This window comes from Bos indicus x Bos taurus, chromosome 17 (genome assembly GCF_003369695.1).
Source record: "Bos indicus x Bos taurus breed Angus x Brahman F1 hybrid chromosome 17, Bos_hybrid_MaternalHap_v2.0, whole genome shotgun sequence".
Lineage (NCBI taxonomy): Eukaryota > Metazoa > Chordata > Mammalia > Artiodactyla > Bovidae > Bos > Bos indicus x Bos taurus.
This window is the reverse complement of record NC_040092.1, coordinates 56,632,296-56,649,353: the sequence shown is the minus strand read 5'-3', so window position 1 is coordinate 56,649,353 and position 17,058 is coordinate 56,632,296.

Below are 17,058 nucleotides of genomic sequence, written 5' to 3'. Positions count from 1 at the left end.
TTATCTCACACGCTAGTAAAGTAGTGCTCAAAATTCTCTAAGCCGGGCTTCAGCAATACGTGAACTGTGAACTTCCTGATGTTCAAGCTGGTTTTAGAAAAGGCAGAGGAACCAGAGATCAAATTGCCAACATCTGCTGGATCATCAAAAAAGCAAGAGAGTTCCAGAAAAACATCTATTTCTACTTTATTGACTATGCCAAAGCCTTTGACTGTGTGGATCACAACAAACTGTAGGAAATTCTGAAAGAGATGGGAATGCCAGACCACCTGACCTGCCTCTTGAGAACCCTGTATGCAAGTCAGGAAGCAAGAGTTAGAACTGGACATGGAACAACAGACTGGTTCCAAATAGGAAAAGGAGTACGTCAAGGCTGTATACTGTCACCCTGCTTATTTAACTTATCTGCAGAGTACATCATGAGAACGCTGGGCTGGAGGAAGCACAAGCTGGAATCAAGACTGCTTGGAGAAATATAAATAACCTCAGATATGCAGATGACACCACCCTTATGGCAGAAAGTGAAGAGGAACTAAAAAGCCTCTTGATGAAAGTGAAAGAGGAGAGTGAAAATGTTGGCTTAAAGCTCAACATTTAGAACACTAAGATCATGGCATCTGGTCCCATCACTTCATGGCAAATAGATGGGGAAACAGTGGTTGACTTTATTTTTCTGGGCTCCAAAATCACTGCAGATGGTGATTGCAGCCATGAAATTAAAAGATGCTTACTCCTTGGAAGGAAAGTTGTGACCAACCTACACAACATATTGAAAAGCAGAGACATTACTTTGCCAACAAAGGTCCGTCTAGTCAAGGCTATGGTTTTTCCTGTGGTCATGTATGGATGTGAGAGTTGGACTGTGAAGAAAGCTGAGTGCCGAAGAATTGATGCTTTTGAACTGTGGTGTTGGAGAAGACTCTTGAGAGTCCCTTGCACTGCAAGGAAATCCAACCAGTCCATCCTAAAGGAGATTAGTTCTGGATGTTCATTGGAGGGACTGATGTTGAAGCTGAAACTCCAATACTTTAGCCACCTGATGCAAAGAGTTGACTCATTTGAAAAGACCCTGATGCTGGGAGGGATTGGGGGCAAGAGGAGAAGGGGACGACAGAGGATGAAATGGCTGGATGGCATCACTGACTTGATGGATGTGAGTCCGAGTGAACTCCAGGAGTTGGTGATGGATAGGGAGGCCTGTCGTGCTGCTGCTCATGGGGTTGCAAAGAGTCAGACATGACTAAGCGACTGAACTGAACTGAACTGAACTGAACCACCTGATGTGTCAAGAATTGCTGAGCAATTAGATCCTTTTGTTTGTTTTTCAGGATTTCAAAAGCAAATTAAATAGAATTCTCCTACTTATTGATGCCAACATTTCTTTCTTTGAGTAGTCTACAATTTTTTTTTTAGTCTTAAGCACCTCTTGGAGTTGATGCAATGCACGTGGCCTTGACTGAGGATAATTTTCTTGAAGTCTTTTTCTAAAAGGAGTGAGTACTTTTTTAACTTGAATATTCTTCACTAGGGTAAAGAAGTGACATCTGTGAGCTCTTATCTTACATTTTCTTTAAAATAATTTGGCATTATTAAAGGAGGGAGTCCCATAAACTTTATTCTCTTCCCATTTAAAATACACCAAAAAAATGAAAATGAACTCTAATTTATGGAAATAGAGAAAGTGTACTCTTAGGTACCTAAATGGTTTGGTTCAGTTGAGATGAATGTTGACTATCTGATTATTACATAAGTTCTGCTGGCTCTTCTTAGAGGAAAACTCTTTTAGAGTTATTGTGTTGCTTCTGTTGGTGCAGACCCAAATCTCAGTGACACCAACATCAACGAGCTCACAAGAGGATGACAGTTTAAAGTTTTACAAGGAGACTTGTATCTGCCATGGGACCAGACACATGCATCCTCAGGCCAGCATCTTCTCTTTCTTTAGGCAAGATAGTAGGAAGCCAGCTTTTATTCAAAGATTTGCTCCTGGAGCAGCAAGTCAGAGCAAAGGGAGCAAATAAAATTTAGTGAAGTTTGGGATCTGAGAAGCTGGTACATGTGTTACAGAAAAAGGAATATACCCATCTCTGGCAGTGAATAATTCAAACCTCAATCAAGGAAGACTTTATGTAGGGAGCAAACACATGAGCCTCTCCAACATCTATTTGCTTCTGGATTCTTCTTTATCTTTTCTCCATTTATGACCAAAGACAGTAAAGCATCTGTCTACAATGTGAGAGACCTGGGTTCGATCCCTGGGTTGGGAAGATTCCTTGGAGAAGGAAATGGCAACCCACTCCAGTACTCTTGCCTTGAAAATCCCATGGATGGAGGAGCTTGGTGCAGGCTACTATTCATGGGGTGGCAAAGAGTCGGCTCGACTGAGAGACTTCACTTTCACTTTCTTTCTTATCATGAGCACACTCCTTTCTCAGTTATGGTAGCTCTATCCATTCAGTTATATTCTATTCATTGCTTTTTTGTTTTGTTTTGTTTAAGCCTTTGAAAAATTCTGAATTCATCATTCTCTGCAGTGTAATACTTTTCCCTTATATTTTCTTCCAAATCTAAAATTTAAAGTCCTTTTTCCACATACCAATTTGTTCATTTCACTAATACTAGCAGAATGTTCTTGGTCTGCTCAAGTAACAAGAATAACAGATAGATGAAGAATAAAGAAAAGAGAGAGTCAAGAGACGGTTGTAAGTATATATGTGGAAGAATAATCATTTAATAAAAAGAAAATGGTAAATTCGAGAAGGGATAATTAGCAGATACTCCATCCATCTCACTTTGAATTATTTTAAAATTGTCTCAAAAACTAGACTATAAACAGAAACCTACCTGTAGTAAAGTTACCTTACTTGAATTAGGGCTGAGGAAATCCTTTCCAAGCAAGACACAATGACTTGAACCATGTATAAAATATTTGGTCTGTTTGACCACAACTATATTGACATAGAAAAAATGTCCTATCAAAAACATGACAAATGTGCTTGATAATATGCTCAATATGCTCTGAGTTCTTTTCATGCTCACAGCCCTTTTGAAGGAAGTAGGCATAGATTTTTAAATTTCAGTACTCACCCACTCTCTACCCTAGGTTTCACTAATGAGAGAGGATGCACAAAAGAAATGATAAAAAAAAAAAAGTTGTTGGTCTAATTAATATTTTCCAGTGATATATACCAACATGCCTTCATCCCCATCACATAAACACTGACGCACTGGAACAAGCTGACATCATGGCTTAGACAGGAGTATTAGGGACGACTTTTTATTTCTTAACCTCTAATCTTTGAACCGGAAACCTGAAACCAAGACAAAGAATTGTGGTTTCAGCTAACCACCCTACTCAATCAGAACAAGGAGAGTGAGAGCATGGCTGATTCAAAAAACATCTAGACATACAGTCAGGCCCAGACTTAAATGCAAGGTGCTGGAAGAATGAGACAAGCCAGAATTTTTAATTTATAGATCCAAGCTACTAGTGGAAAGAGCCTTCTGATCAATTAGCCATTCTTCCTCTTAAGAGATGGTGGAGAATGAAGTGGAGAAAGGTCAGTTGTATTTCCTCCAACACATTCCCCTAAATGAAGAAGCTGGGGCATACTCAGTCTTTCTTATGGGAATGGGCAGAACTGGGAAAAGAGGACGGTCCCATTCAACAATACTGCCTCTTTCAGTTCAGTTCAGTTCAGTCGCTCAGTCGTGTCGGACTCTGCAACCCCATGAACTGCAGCATGCCAGGCCTCCCTGTCCATCAGCAACTCCCGGAGTCCATCCAAACCCATGTCCATCGAGTCAGTGATGCCATCCAACCATCTCATCCTCTGTTGTCCCCTTCTCCTCCTGCCCTCAATCTTTCACAGCATCAGGGTCTTTTCAAATGAGTCAGCTCTTCTCATGAGGTGGCCAAAGTACTGGAGTTTCAGCTTCAACATCAGTCCTTCCAATGAATACCCAGGACTGATCTCCTTAGGATACCCAGGACTGATCTCCTGGTTGGATCTCCTTGCAGTCCAAGGGACTCTCAAGAGTCTTCTCCAACACCACAGTTCAAAAGCATCAATTCTTTGGTGCTCAGCTTTTTCATAGTCCAACTCTCACATCCATACATGACCACAGGAAAAACCATAGCCTTGACTAGACAGACCTTTGTTGGCAAAGTGATGTCTTTGCTTTTGAATATGCTGTCTAGGTTGGTCATAACTTTCTTTTCAAGGAGTAAGCATCTTTTAATTTCACTGCCTCTTTAAACTCATGTATTTTTATTTTAAAAAATCTTAAAAGAATGATTAAATGTATACACTAAGATATGTCTCAAGGATACTCATTGAAGAGAACTTGTAGCAATGAAAGAATATAACGTTACCAATATCCAACAGTAAAACTTTTTAAAAACAGTAGAATATTTTTAAAAGGGCTTTAAGCAAGAAAATATGTTACATTAATACAATAGATTGCTTTATGGCCATTAAAATAAATTTACAACAAATTAGGTAGCAATAATTCATAAAATATTATAGATAGTATAATTTTATTTTTATATCTAAGAAGTATACATACACAAGAATGGAATCTTCTAAAAATAGTTGTTCATAGTGATCATCTCTAAGTGGTAGTACTACATGTGATTTTAATTTTTCTTCATTAAAATCTAAATTATCTAATCTTCCCATAACAAACATATAGAACTTACACAATATAAGAAAAAATTAATGAAAAAACAGGTGATTGGGTCAATTACAAGGGAAGGTGCAATTGTGTTCCTCAACTGGGGAACAAGGTAAACATTTGACTTATGCAGGAGCCTTATGCAGGAGCCACTTCCAATCAATTCAATAATCGATTCAAAAAGCTTGATTTGGACTATCTATTAGGAATTGCTATGGACATCTCACTTTTGTGTGTCTTTTTTCAGGTAAATATTGTCTGGTTTTACCTTTTCCTTTCAAATGAACCCTATTGGAGATCTGCACATTCATTCATCTATCCAACTAGTCACACACATTTGCAAGTGGAATGAATGCATAATTTACTAGTGCCCTGGGGATGCAAAAAAGAGAAAGACTTCTCCTGAGAGAAACTTGCTGCAAACTTGATGCTTATTTTGGGAAACAAATCACACTTGCTTAGAATAACTTGATTACACTCCCAAGATAATATGATAATGTGGCACGAAGCATAGGTTTTTCCTGAGCACCTTGAAGAGTGGGATAGATTTGGATGTCCTAGAGTATTATAGTAAAATATTCTTGGAGGAGAAATGGCTTACCCTGAGCATGCAGAGTACATAGAATTTGGATTTGCGGAAAGGAAAGACAGTTATTCCATGATGGTGCAACTGATGAAGTTAGGGGAAGGGAAAAGTTTAGGGAAATAGAGGGGAAAGTTTTTGGAAAATTAAAGTGGGTCCACTGGATCAAAAGTTGCAGAATTCAAATTGAGGAATTTCTATTTTACTGAAAAATTAAGAAAAAATTTTGAACTGGCCCCATCATTCAAGTTTCCATAGTTGTCCCACAACTGTTCTATGGAACCCATTTTTGGAGACTCTAAGGGGGCTCAAGGCTGCTGCTTTTCTATTTTACCACTTCTAGGTAATATCAATGTCAACCAATGAGACCACTATACAATATGAACCCTAAACAATCTCTAACCATACAGAAACACCCTATAAACCCAAGACATAGCAGGGCTAGACTCAAAGATGCTTGTTCTAGACCTCTGTGTTAAGGAGGATTTAAAGTTCTGAGTCATCAAGTATGCATTGCGTGTGTATGGCTGGGGCGTGGGAGGATGTCTTTTTGACTCTCCTTTTCTCTAGAGACTCTCCTCTCCTCATGAAGCTGGTAATGTAAGCCTCCTTAACACTTCTTGGCCTGGATAGCCAAGCTAACTCTCCTCTAACTAAGGATTAAGGAAATGGTCCATCCTTTATTTGATTTTTCTGATAGTTTATTTCACTCTCTCAGCCTTGGTAGTGAGCATTGAGATTGAGGGGATGGGCTTACAGTGTAGGGCTTACTATGTAAGTGAGATCATAGTTCCATCATCCAGCATAGCCCACAAAACTTCCATAGTGGGGCTTGAAGGTGGCAAACCCTAATCCAGTGATAGCTGCTAATATAAGTTACTGTCTGTCTTCTTTTTTTGTACTTTATTTTTCAGACACTTCTCTGAAAGGGTTGGCACTAGCAATCAGGATTTGTGCTCTGAGTTCAGGGTTTCTATGATGACCCTTCAGTATAAAATATGTGTCCAATAAACAGCTCACACAACTCAACATCAAAAAACCAAACAACTCAATCAAAAAATGGGCAGAAAAATGTAATAGCTATTTTTCCAAAGAGGAAATGCAGACATGCAATGGGCACATGAAAAAATGCTCAATATTTCTAATTATCCAGAGAAATGCAAATCAAAACCACAATGAGATATCACTTCACATCTGTCAGAATGGCTGTCATCAAAAAGAATGCAAATAACAAATGTTGGCAAGGATGTGGAGAAAAAGGAACCCTCATACAACTGTTGGCAGAAATGTAAACTGGTGTAGCCAGCATGGAAAACAGTATTGAGGTTTTTCAAAAAACTAAAAATAGAATTACCGTATGACCCAGCAATTCCACTCCTTGACATATATCCTAAAAAAAAAAACACAAAAACACTAAATTGAAAAGATATATGCACCCCAATGTTCACAGCAGCACAATTTACAGTAGTTAGGGTGTGGAAGCCACCTAGGTGTCCATCAAGAGATGAATGAGTGGGAAGATGTGGTACATATATACAATGGAATACTACTTAGCCATAAAAAAGAATGAAACGTTGCCATTTGCAGCCACATACATGGACTTGGCAGGTAATATGTTAAGTGAAATAAGTCAGAGAAAGACAAGTGCTACATGAGCTCACTTACATGTGGAATCTAAAAAAGTACAATGAACTAGTGAATTACAGCAAAAAAAAAAAAAAAAGAATCAGACACAGATACAGAGAATAAACTACTGGTTACTACTGGGGAGAAGGAGGGGGAGGGGCAATGGGGGGAAAGGGGTTATTACAAGATTATATGAAATCATGAGCGTGAAACTTCTGAAAATTGTAAAACCTTATAGAATCAAAAGAATTTTCCATTTAATAAAAAAAATCAGTAAAATAAAAGTGTCATGACCTTTCAGCGGTTGTACAATCAAATGGCTGCATAGAGTAGGGAGTTATATAGATGTGAAAACCAGGAATGTGATGGGGTCTATGACCGCAGAGAGCCTATCCTATTGATGTTGGACTAAGTTGAGTGCTTTATAGAACCACAAGTGGCCTCAAAAAGTCAACAGCATTTTTCAGAAATGTCTGAAATGTCAAGGACACAAAAGAATTTAAGCTACTCTCAAAGACTACCAGAAAAGCCATGGGGCTTGCACTCTTGATCACTTTTCCCGGAATACAGCAGCTGGGTGCCGGAGAAACCATCTAAATTCCCAGGCAGATTGTTTAGGATCAGCCTCTCTCTGGACCCTGCCTTGCTTTTCAAACACCAATCATCATTTCGGTTTGATTAATTTTCTTGTATGTGATTGATGGTCCTTAAAACCAAATCATCTGGAGTAACAATTTTGTCCTAAAGTTATTTGGGGAACAGCTGTACAGAAAAGGGCAAATTATTAGTCCTTGGGGAAGACAATGGCGAGGAAAAAATGAAAAATAATTCTGTATTTGTTCTAACAGAGAACAATCTGTGCAGCTCTTTTAAGGTCAAAAGATCAGAAAAATTTTACTCCAGTATGAGCTTAGAATGACAGATGTATACACCAAAAAGGATGCTTGCCTTTTTCCACTCTTCTGTAAGAGTCAGGGAGCCTGAAACAATAATAGGAACAGAGGAAAAGTACTCAAGAGAAAATGATGAGGGCAGAGATGACAGATAAAAAAAAATCCTGAAGTCAGGGTAAAGGACATTTGAATGTCCTTCACCAAGCTTTTTGGTCAGTGTCTACTCATCCTTTACATTTTTGATGTTCCCTTCTTCAAGAGATGCTTTATCCTCCATCAGGGTCTTTTCAGGATGCTTGAGTTCCTGGGACTTCCCTGGTGGTCCAAGGTTTAAGACTCTATGCTTCCAGTGCAAGAGGTGTGGGTTTGATCCCTTACCAGGGAACTAAGATTCCACATTCCACAGGATGTGCCCAAAATTCTTTAAAAATGAAAAAAAAAATCTTTTGAGTTCCTCTAACATTCCCAAGAATAAATCTTACAGTACACTTCCACTTAGGACTCTATTGAATTAGAGATAGGCGGAAGTATGTCTCTGCATCCTTTTTCCCCATCCTGTCCTCTTTGAAGTCTGGGGAGTTTTGAAAAGTGAAAAACTCAGAGTTATGACACTCAAAGTTCTGTAGTACACATGATAGAGACTAAGGGAAACTGCTGTTGTGATTTTGTATTTGCAAAGAATGTCTAATAGTAGGGTACCTATCAGATGGTAAATTTGCTGTCGGAATTTTTTGGCCATGAAATAAATTCTATTAGCCATTCTAGCAATGATTTCCATAAACTTCAATTATTTCTAGAATCAAAGAATATGCTGCTACTGCTACTGCTGCTGCTAAGTTGCTTCAGTCGTGTCCAACTCTGTGCGACCCCATAGACGGCAGCCCACCAGGCTCCCCCGTCCCTGGGATTCTCCAGGCAAGAACACTGGAGTGGGTTGCCATTTCCTTCTCCAGTGCATGAAAGTGAAAAGTGAAAGTGAAGTCGCTCAGTCATGTCTGACTCTTAGCGACCCCATGGACTGCAGCCTACCAGGCTCCTCCGTCCATGGGATTTTCCAGGCAAGAGTACTGGAGTGGGGTGCAATTGCCTTCTCCTCAAAGAATATACTGCTGCCCAATTTATGGCTGAGACCAATCTCTAGGTTCTTCCTGTTCTCAAAGGGCATAGTAGGCAATTTATATCAATGTGACAATTGAATTAGTGAAAAAAATAATATGATACTTGTGTAAGCATTTTTATTTTTAGAGATTTGTTCCTCAAATTGTTTCTTTGAGGTCCTATCAACAAACTCTACTCTGTTATATTTTCTGTTCTCTAATTACCAATAGCCAACTATATGCATGGCCATGTATGTTCTAAGTCACTTCAGTTGTGTCTGACTCTGCAACCCCGTGAACTGCAGTCCGCCAGGGTCCTCTATCCATGAGATTTCCCAGGCAAGAATACTGGAGTGGGTGGCCACGCCCTCCTCCAGGGGATCTTCCCAACCCAGGGATCCAACCCACATCTCTTAGGTCTCCTGCATTGGCAGGCAGGTTCTTTACCACTTACACCACCTGAGAAAGCCATACATGGCTATATATATATATATATATATATATATATATATAACCAATGCAGTATTAAAGAAGCTAGTACAGATTTCTTTAATTATATCTGCGCAGTCAATTATTCTGAAAGTTCCTCTCATGGGGTCACACTACTCACTGAAGATAGCCAAAGTCCCTTGGGAACATCAAAACACCCCACCACAGAACTAACACCCAGGACCTGCATAATAAGTCATATCCTCTCTTTTTAGACAGAGACTCAAATTAAACAATAATGCTAGAAACCACAGTTTTTCCCCAGATGAATACTCAGAACCTCCTTCAGAAAGGAGGAAGAGAACGCGCTGACTCATGTCACAGAAAAAGACATGACCTTTATGTGTGGGGTGGGATCCATTAAGTTAATGGCTCTGGCTTCTAGGGAGATCTCAGAGGCAACCTGCATTGTCATTCATGTACTTGCTAGCTGAGGGGTCCCTGTGGAAAGGGCATTCATTTTGTAGCTAATGTAAATTACAGTGCTTGTCTTTGTATTTCAGTGATTTGAAGTGACATTCTATTAAAGGTGTTCTTGACATAAACAGGATTAGGTGTTAATGGAAGAATTAAACAAGAATTATGCTTGGCTGGTAACCTTGAGCCTAATAGTCTTCAAGAATAACAGAACAGTCTTTCTTTCTCTCCATTTTTTTAAGCTGTTTTTTTTTTTTTTCTTCACAAGTGGCAACTTAAAGAGTTGAAAAATTATGAATCAGGATATCTGTTTTCTGCCCCATTTGTTTACTACGACCCTCTCAGAGACTTTATCAATGGTGAGAATTTGATAGCAAATTTCATGTTAATCATGACTTTGTTACTTTGCTAATAAAAAAGTAGTGACCAAATTATCCTGCTTTTGTAGCTTAAAGATGAGAGCACAAAATCATTTATTAGCAAGGGCAGTAAACTAAACTACAAAAAAGAATAACCTTGACCAAAAGCATCTAAGGCCCCAGCTTCACCTGACTCATGGGAGCTGTGATGCAATGCAGCTTAGATGTATTTGATTACTGACAATCTGAGATGGACAAAAAAATCAGATGAGTAACCAAGGTTGTACATTAAATAAATAATTAATATAAATAGTATAAGCAATTACATTCAGTAGCAGTGAGACAAGTGAAATCTAACAAATAGAATAGCCTGAAAATGAGTCGGGAGAAAAGATAAGAATTTGAGAATGTTGCAGTATTTGTTGTAATAGGTGACAATTAACTAATATAACTGGTGCAAATAGCGTCGAAGTAGAAATAGCGGTAAAAGAAGTGGTCACACTGATTTAAAGGCAACATTCCCCAGGCAACCAGTTGCTAAGCCAAAACCACGCCAAATAAACAATTTGCTTTGGCATTTTACTGTTGAAATTTGATAGGCAGAAAAAAACTAGAATTCTAATTTTGCTTGAGACCAGGGGGTATTGAAATAGAATGCTTTCAAGGAAATTCTGGTCATATGTAATACTGTACTTAATTTTCAACCCGAGGTTATTCTCAGATTCGTTGATTGTATAACTCCTAAGTAATCGCCTCACTAGAGTAAAAGGAAATGACAAAGTACTCAAGGGAAGAGGGACGGAAGAAAGTTATTTCCTCACTACTCTGTACCAAGAACTGGAGTCAGCATCTAATTTAATTAACAACCATCCTGGTAGTCGAATAATATTGTTATTGCTTTGCAGAAACAAGGAAAGAATCCCAAAGCAGCTAGGCAGCTTGCCAGGGCTCCAATGACTGAGGCCACAATTGGTTCCATGTCTCTCCAGGTGGTGTCTGTTCAGTAATGGTGATGGCATTCTGGAAAAGCTTAGAGGCAAAAGCCCACTGATGTCAAACACTTGTTTCTCAAAGGACAACCCATGAACCAACAGAATTGGATCTCCTGGGAGCTAATGAGCCAGAATTTGCATTTTAAGAAGATCCTGATATGTACATTAAAGTATGAAGGCAAGTTTTACAAGATATAAAACTGCCTGACCCTTTGACTTGATAGGGAGAAAAAGGGATTCTTAGAGGGGCATCTTGAAAACTTTGATTCGTGGAACACTCTATGAACCTGATGAGCACTAAGGACCTGCTCTTGAAAATAATATATGCATATGGATACACACTTAGATGTGGGCTTTCTTGGCAGTTAAGTGGTAAAGAATCTGTCTGCAATGCAGGAGACTTGGGTTCAATCCCTGAGTTGGGAAAATCCCCTGGAGAAAGAAATGGCAACCCACTCCAGTATTCTTGCCTGGGAAATACCATGGACAGAAGAGCCTGGCGGGCTACAGTCCTTGTGGTCAAAAACAGTTGGACACGACTTAGCAACTAAACCACATTACCACACTTAGATTTATTTCCTGAGTGTTAGAGACCTCTGAAAACACACTCATGGGCAACCCAGTTGTCTGTAGACTCCAAGTTCAAGACACCTTTGAGAGGCAATTAAGATAATGGAGAAATTAAAGCAATAATAAAGAATGCAAAAAGCAAAAAACCAAGACCAAAGAAAAAGTCTACCCTTTCAATCATCGACACTGTATACAAACTGAACAACTTACATCTTCCTAGACACTGGCAGAACATTTGCTTTAACTCATTTTAATGTGGACACAATGGATTTTCCTAGATATTTTGTCTCCACTTATTTCTCTCGTTACTCACTTCTTCTCAATGAATCTTATCCATAGTTATTTGGAGTTTCAGTCCCAGGGTCAAGATCTTTCATATTGATAAACATTTTTTTTTCTATGATGATGTTCAGATACCACATTCTTAGACTTTTGGATATAATTTCAATTATGTTTTAAAAAATAAATTTCAGTTAACTTATAACTATCTAGCTAGTTATAAAGCTGGATATTTTGGCTATTGTCTAAACAACGGAAGTCTGCAGCAAAAATAAATACTTTTCTTACTTTGAATATGCTGTCCAAGTGCTCAACCCCTTTCACCATTTTAAAAATATTTCTAAAGCCATAAAGTCATCAGATGTTGGCTCCCTCCTTTGCCCTTTTGACTTTTCCCTGGACTTCAAATAAATGTTTGCTTTTATTCTGAAGAGATTCACTTCCCTCCTAACCAGAATAACTCTTAAGGCATTTGAAGCCAGTTCTGGATAGATAAAGATATAAAAGTAGATTTTATCCATCCTCTCTTCTTTAAAAAAGTTTTGATCTTGCCCAGGTCTTTCCTAGTGCCTTTGTCTAGTCTTATTTGTCCTTTACCGGTACCTTTCTCTTCCCTATAAAAAAATATTCTTGTTGGTTTTGAATTTTGCTAATGTTTCTTTTCTCTTCCTTACCATCAGTGCCCCTAGAAAAGGATTCACTGTCAATGTAATTTCATGTTGGTTATGGATCCCTCACATAAATTTCTTTACAAAATTCAGAATAACTATGAATCAGTTGCTACTTTCACAAAAAAATTACTATAAATAGTTATAAGTACCTCAAAACGTCTGGAGAAAAAAATCTAAAGCTATTAAGTTGATTTAAATCTACATAACTGTTTAGAATTTGATTCTTTATTAACAATTTCATAAAATCACATTTTATGCAAATATTTACCTTAAAATACAAAAGAGCCAGTTATTTTTCCAGCAAAATATGGGTTTATTTGGGAATGGTGGTGGTAGTGGTTTAGTCACTAAGTCATTTCTGACTCTTGAGACCTCATGGACTGTAGCCTAATAGACTCCTTTGTCCATGGCATTCTCCAGGCAAGAATACTGGAGTGGGTTGCCATTTCCATCTGCAGGTGATCTTCCCAACCCAGAAATTGAACCAGGGTCTCCTGCATTGCAGGTAGATTTTTTACCAACTGAACTGCCAGAGAAGCCCTTATTTGGGAATAGAGTAATTGTGATTTGGGCCCAGCCAAGTATTGTGAACCATAGGTAAGACTAGGGAGCAGAGGGAAAGTAGTTGCTTTTATAGTGGCAAAGGAGGAAGTTGGGAGAGGCTGTTTCAAACAGTTCAGTGATTATCATTTCTCATTGGCTGTGTACGGCGGTTTCTCATTAGCAGGCCTGTTGATGCGCAAGGAGAAATTCTTTCTTTATCCTGCAGACTCATAAGGTAAGCTTCCTCCTGTTTGGGATCTGAATGAGAGCCCCCTCATCAGGAATCCCTGACTCCATTTATTTTTTAATTTTTCAATTTTTTGGCTGTGTAGTGAGGCACGTGTGATCTTTGTTCCCCAACAAGGGATTGAACCCATATCCCCGGATGTGGAAGTGCAGCATTAACCACTGGACTGCCAGGGAAGTCTCTCCCTGACTCCATTAAAATGATATTTCCTCTATTTATTTTCACATAATTAACTAATACTAATAATTAAATTTTAATAAAACAAATGTTTCCAAAGATACAACTAATGAATCAAACCACAGATGGGACATTTTCTTTTCTTTGTTTTTTAAAAAAATGTTAAATGGAATAATTAACAACTCAAAAATAGGATATTTCAAAGTTAAAGATATTGGTCACATTTATAAACTACTTCATGAATGAATTTGGTGAACTATTATGCTGCATGGCTTGTTCTCTTTTTCAGTTTTAAGTGTTAAATACAAATCAAAATTGAGGTAAAATTTTTCTTCTTAATCTTTGCAATCACTGTGTTATCATTGTCTATTTCAAACTATTTAAAGAATATGCAAGACCAGAGTGGTGAAAACATCAACTGTATGAACAAGCCTGAACTCTGGAAGTCATGGTCAACTGAATCCACTGGGGTTGATGGCCAGCCACATAAATAAGGTCTCCAAACTGACTTCCATGTAAAATACAAGGCTTATTAAAAGCTAAGAGGTAAATTTAAGCTAATTTTCAGGTTTTGTTGTTGTTGTTTAGTTGAACAGTCATATCCAACTCTTTGAAAACTCATGGACTATAGCCCATCAGGCTCCTCTATCCATGGAATTCTCCTGGCAAGATTATTGGAGTTGGTAGCCATTCCCTTCTCTAGGGGATCTTCCTAACCCAGGGATCAAACCCAGGTCTCCTGCATTGCAGGTAAATTCTTTGCCATCTGAGCCACCAGGAAAGCCCAATTTGCAGGTTTCATGTGTATTATTACAATTATAACCTAAGCAATTCTTTGGGCTTCCCTGATGGCTCAGCCAACTAATACCCCAAAAAGATGTCCTTTTCATTATAGCGAACTGGAATGCAAAAGTAGGAAGTCAAGAAACACCTAGAGTAACAGGCAAATTTGGCCTTGGAATATGGAATGAAGCAGGGCAAAGACTGTTAGAGTTTTGCCAAGAAAATGCCTGGTCATAATAAACACCCTCTTCCAACAACACAAGAGAAGACTCTACACATGGACATCACCAGATGGTCAACACCGAAATCAGATTGATTATATTCTTTGCAGCCAAAGATGGAGAAGCTCTATACAGTCAGCAAAAACAAGACCAGGAGCTGACTGTGGCTCAGACCATGAACTCCTTATTGCCAAATTCAGACTGAAATTGAAGAAAGTAGGGAAAACCACTAGACCATTCAGGTATGACCTAAATCAAATCCCTTATGATTATACAGTGGAAATGAGAAATAGATTTAAGGGCCTAGATCTGATAGATAGAGTTCCTGATGAACTATGGAATGAGGTTTGTGACATTGTACAGGAGACAGGGATCAAGACCATTCCCATAGAAAAGAAATGCAAAAAAGTGAAATGGCTGTCTGGGGAGGCCTTACAAATAGCTGTGAAAAGAAGAGAAGCGAAAAGCAAAGGAGAAAAGGAAAGATATAAACATCTGAATGCAGAGTTCCAAAGAATAGCAAGAAGAGATAAGAAAGCCTTCTTCAGCAATCAATGCAGAGAAATAGAGGAAAACAACAGAATGGGAAAGACTAGGGATCTCTTCAAGAAAATCAGAGATATCAAAGGAACATTTCATGCAAAGATGAGCTCGATAAAGGACAGAAATGGTATGGACCTAAGAGAAGCAGAAGATATTAAGAAGAGGTGGCAAGAATACACAGAAGAACTGTACAAAAAAGATCTTCACGACCCAGATAATCACGATGGTGTGATCACTGACCCAGAGCCAAACATCCTGGAATGTGAAGTCAAGTGAGCCTTAGAAGGAAATCACTATGAACAAAGCTAGTTGAGGTGATGGAATTCCAGTTGAGCTATTCCAAATCCTGAAAGATGATGCTGTGAAAGTGCTGCACTCAATATACCAGCACATTTGGAAAACTCAGCAGTGGCCACAGGACTGGAAAACATCAGTTTTCATTCCAATCCCAAAGAAAGGCAATGCCAAAGAATGCTCAAACTACCGCACAATTGCACTCATCTCACACGCTAGGAAAGTAATACTCAAAATTCTCCAAGCCAAGCTTCAGCAATACATGAACTGTGAACTTCCAGATTGTCAAGCTGGTTTTAGAAAAGGCAGAAGAACGAGAGATCAAATTGCCAACATCTGCTGGATCATGGAAAAAGCAAGAGAGTTCCAGAAAAACATCTATTTCTGCTTTATTGACTATGCCAAAGCCTTTGACTGTGTGGATCACAATCAACTGTGGAAAATTCTTCAAGAGATGGGAATACCAGACCACCTGATCTGCCTCTTGAGAAATTTGTATGCAGGTCATGAAGCAACAGTTAGAACTGGACATGGAACAACAGACTGGTTCCAAACAGGAAAAGGAGTTCATCAAGGCTGTATATTGTCACCCTGCTTATTTAACTTATATGCAGAGTACATCATGAGAAACGCTGGACTGGAAGAAACACAAGCTGGAATCAAGATTGCTGGGAAAAATATCAATAACCTCAGATATGCAAATAACACCACCCTTATGGCAGAAAGTGAAGAGGAACTCAAAAGCCTCTTGACGAAAGTGAAAGTGGAGAGTGAAAAAGTTGGCTTAAAGTTCAACATTCAGAAAATGAAGATCATGGCATCCGGTCCCACCACTTCATGGGAAATAGATGAGGAAACAGTGGAAACAGTGTCAGACTTTATGTTTCTGGGCTCCAAAATCACTACAGATGGTGACTGCAGCCATGAAATTAAAAGACGCTTACTCCTTGGAAGGAAAGTTATGACCAACCTAGATGGCATATTCAAAAGCAGAGACATTACTTTGACAACAAAGGTCCATCTAGTCAAGGCTATGGTTTTTCCTGTGGTCATGTATGGATGTGAGAGTTGGACTGTGAAGAAGGCTGAGCGCTGAAGAATTGATGCTTTTGAACTGTGGTGTTGAAGAAGACTCTTGAGAGTCCCTTGGACTGCAAGAAGATCCAACCAGTCCATTCTGAAGGAGATCAGCCCTGGGATTTCTTTGGAAGGAATGATGCTAAAGCTGAAACTCCAGTACTTTGGCTATCTCATGCGAAGAGTTGACTCATTGGAAAAGACTCTGATGTTGGGAGGGATTGGGGCAAGAGGAGAAGGGGACGATAGAGGATGAGATGGCTGGATGGCATCACTGACTCGATGGATGTGAATCTGAGTGAACTCCGGGAGTTGGTGATGGACAGGGAGGCCTGGCATGCTACGATTCATGGGGTCGCAAATAGTCGGACACGACTGAGCGACTGATCTGATCTGATGGCTCAGCTGGTAAAGAATCCACCTGCAATTCAGGAGACCCCGGTTTGATTCCTGGGTAGGGAAGATCCCCTGGAGAACGGAGGCTACCCTTTTCAGTATTCTTGGGCTTCCCTGGTGCCTC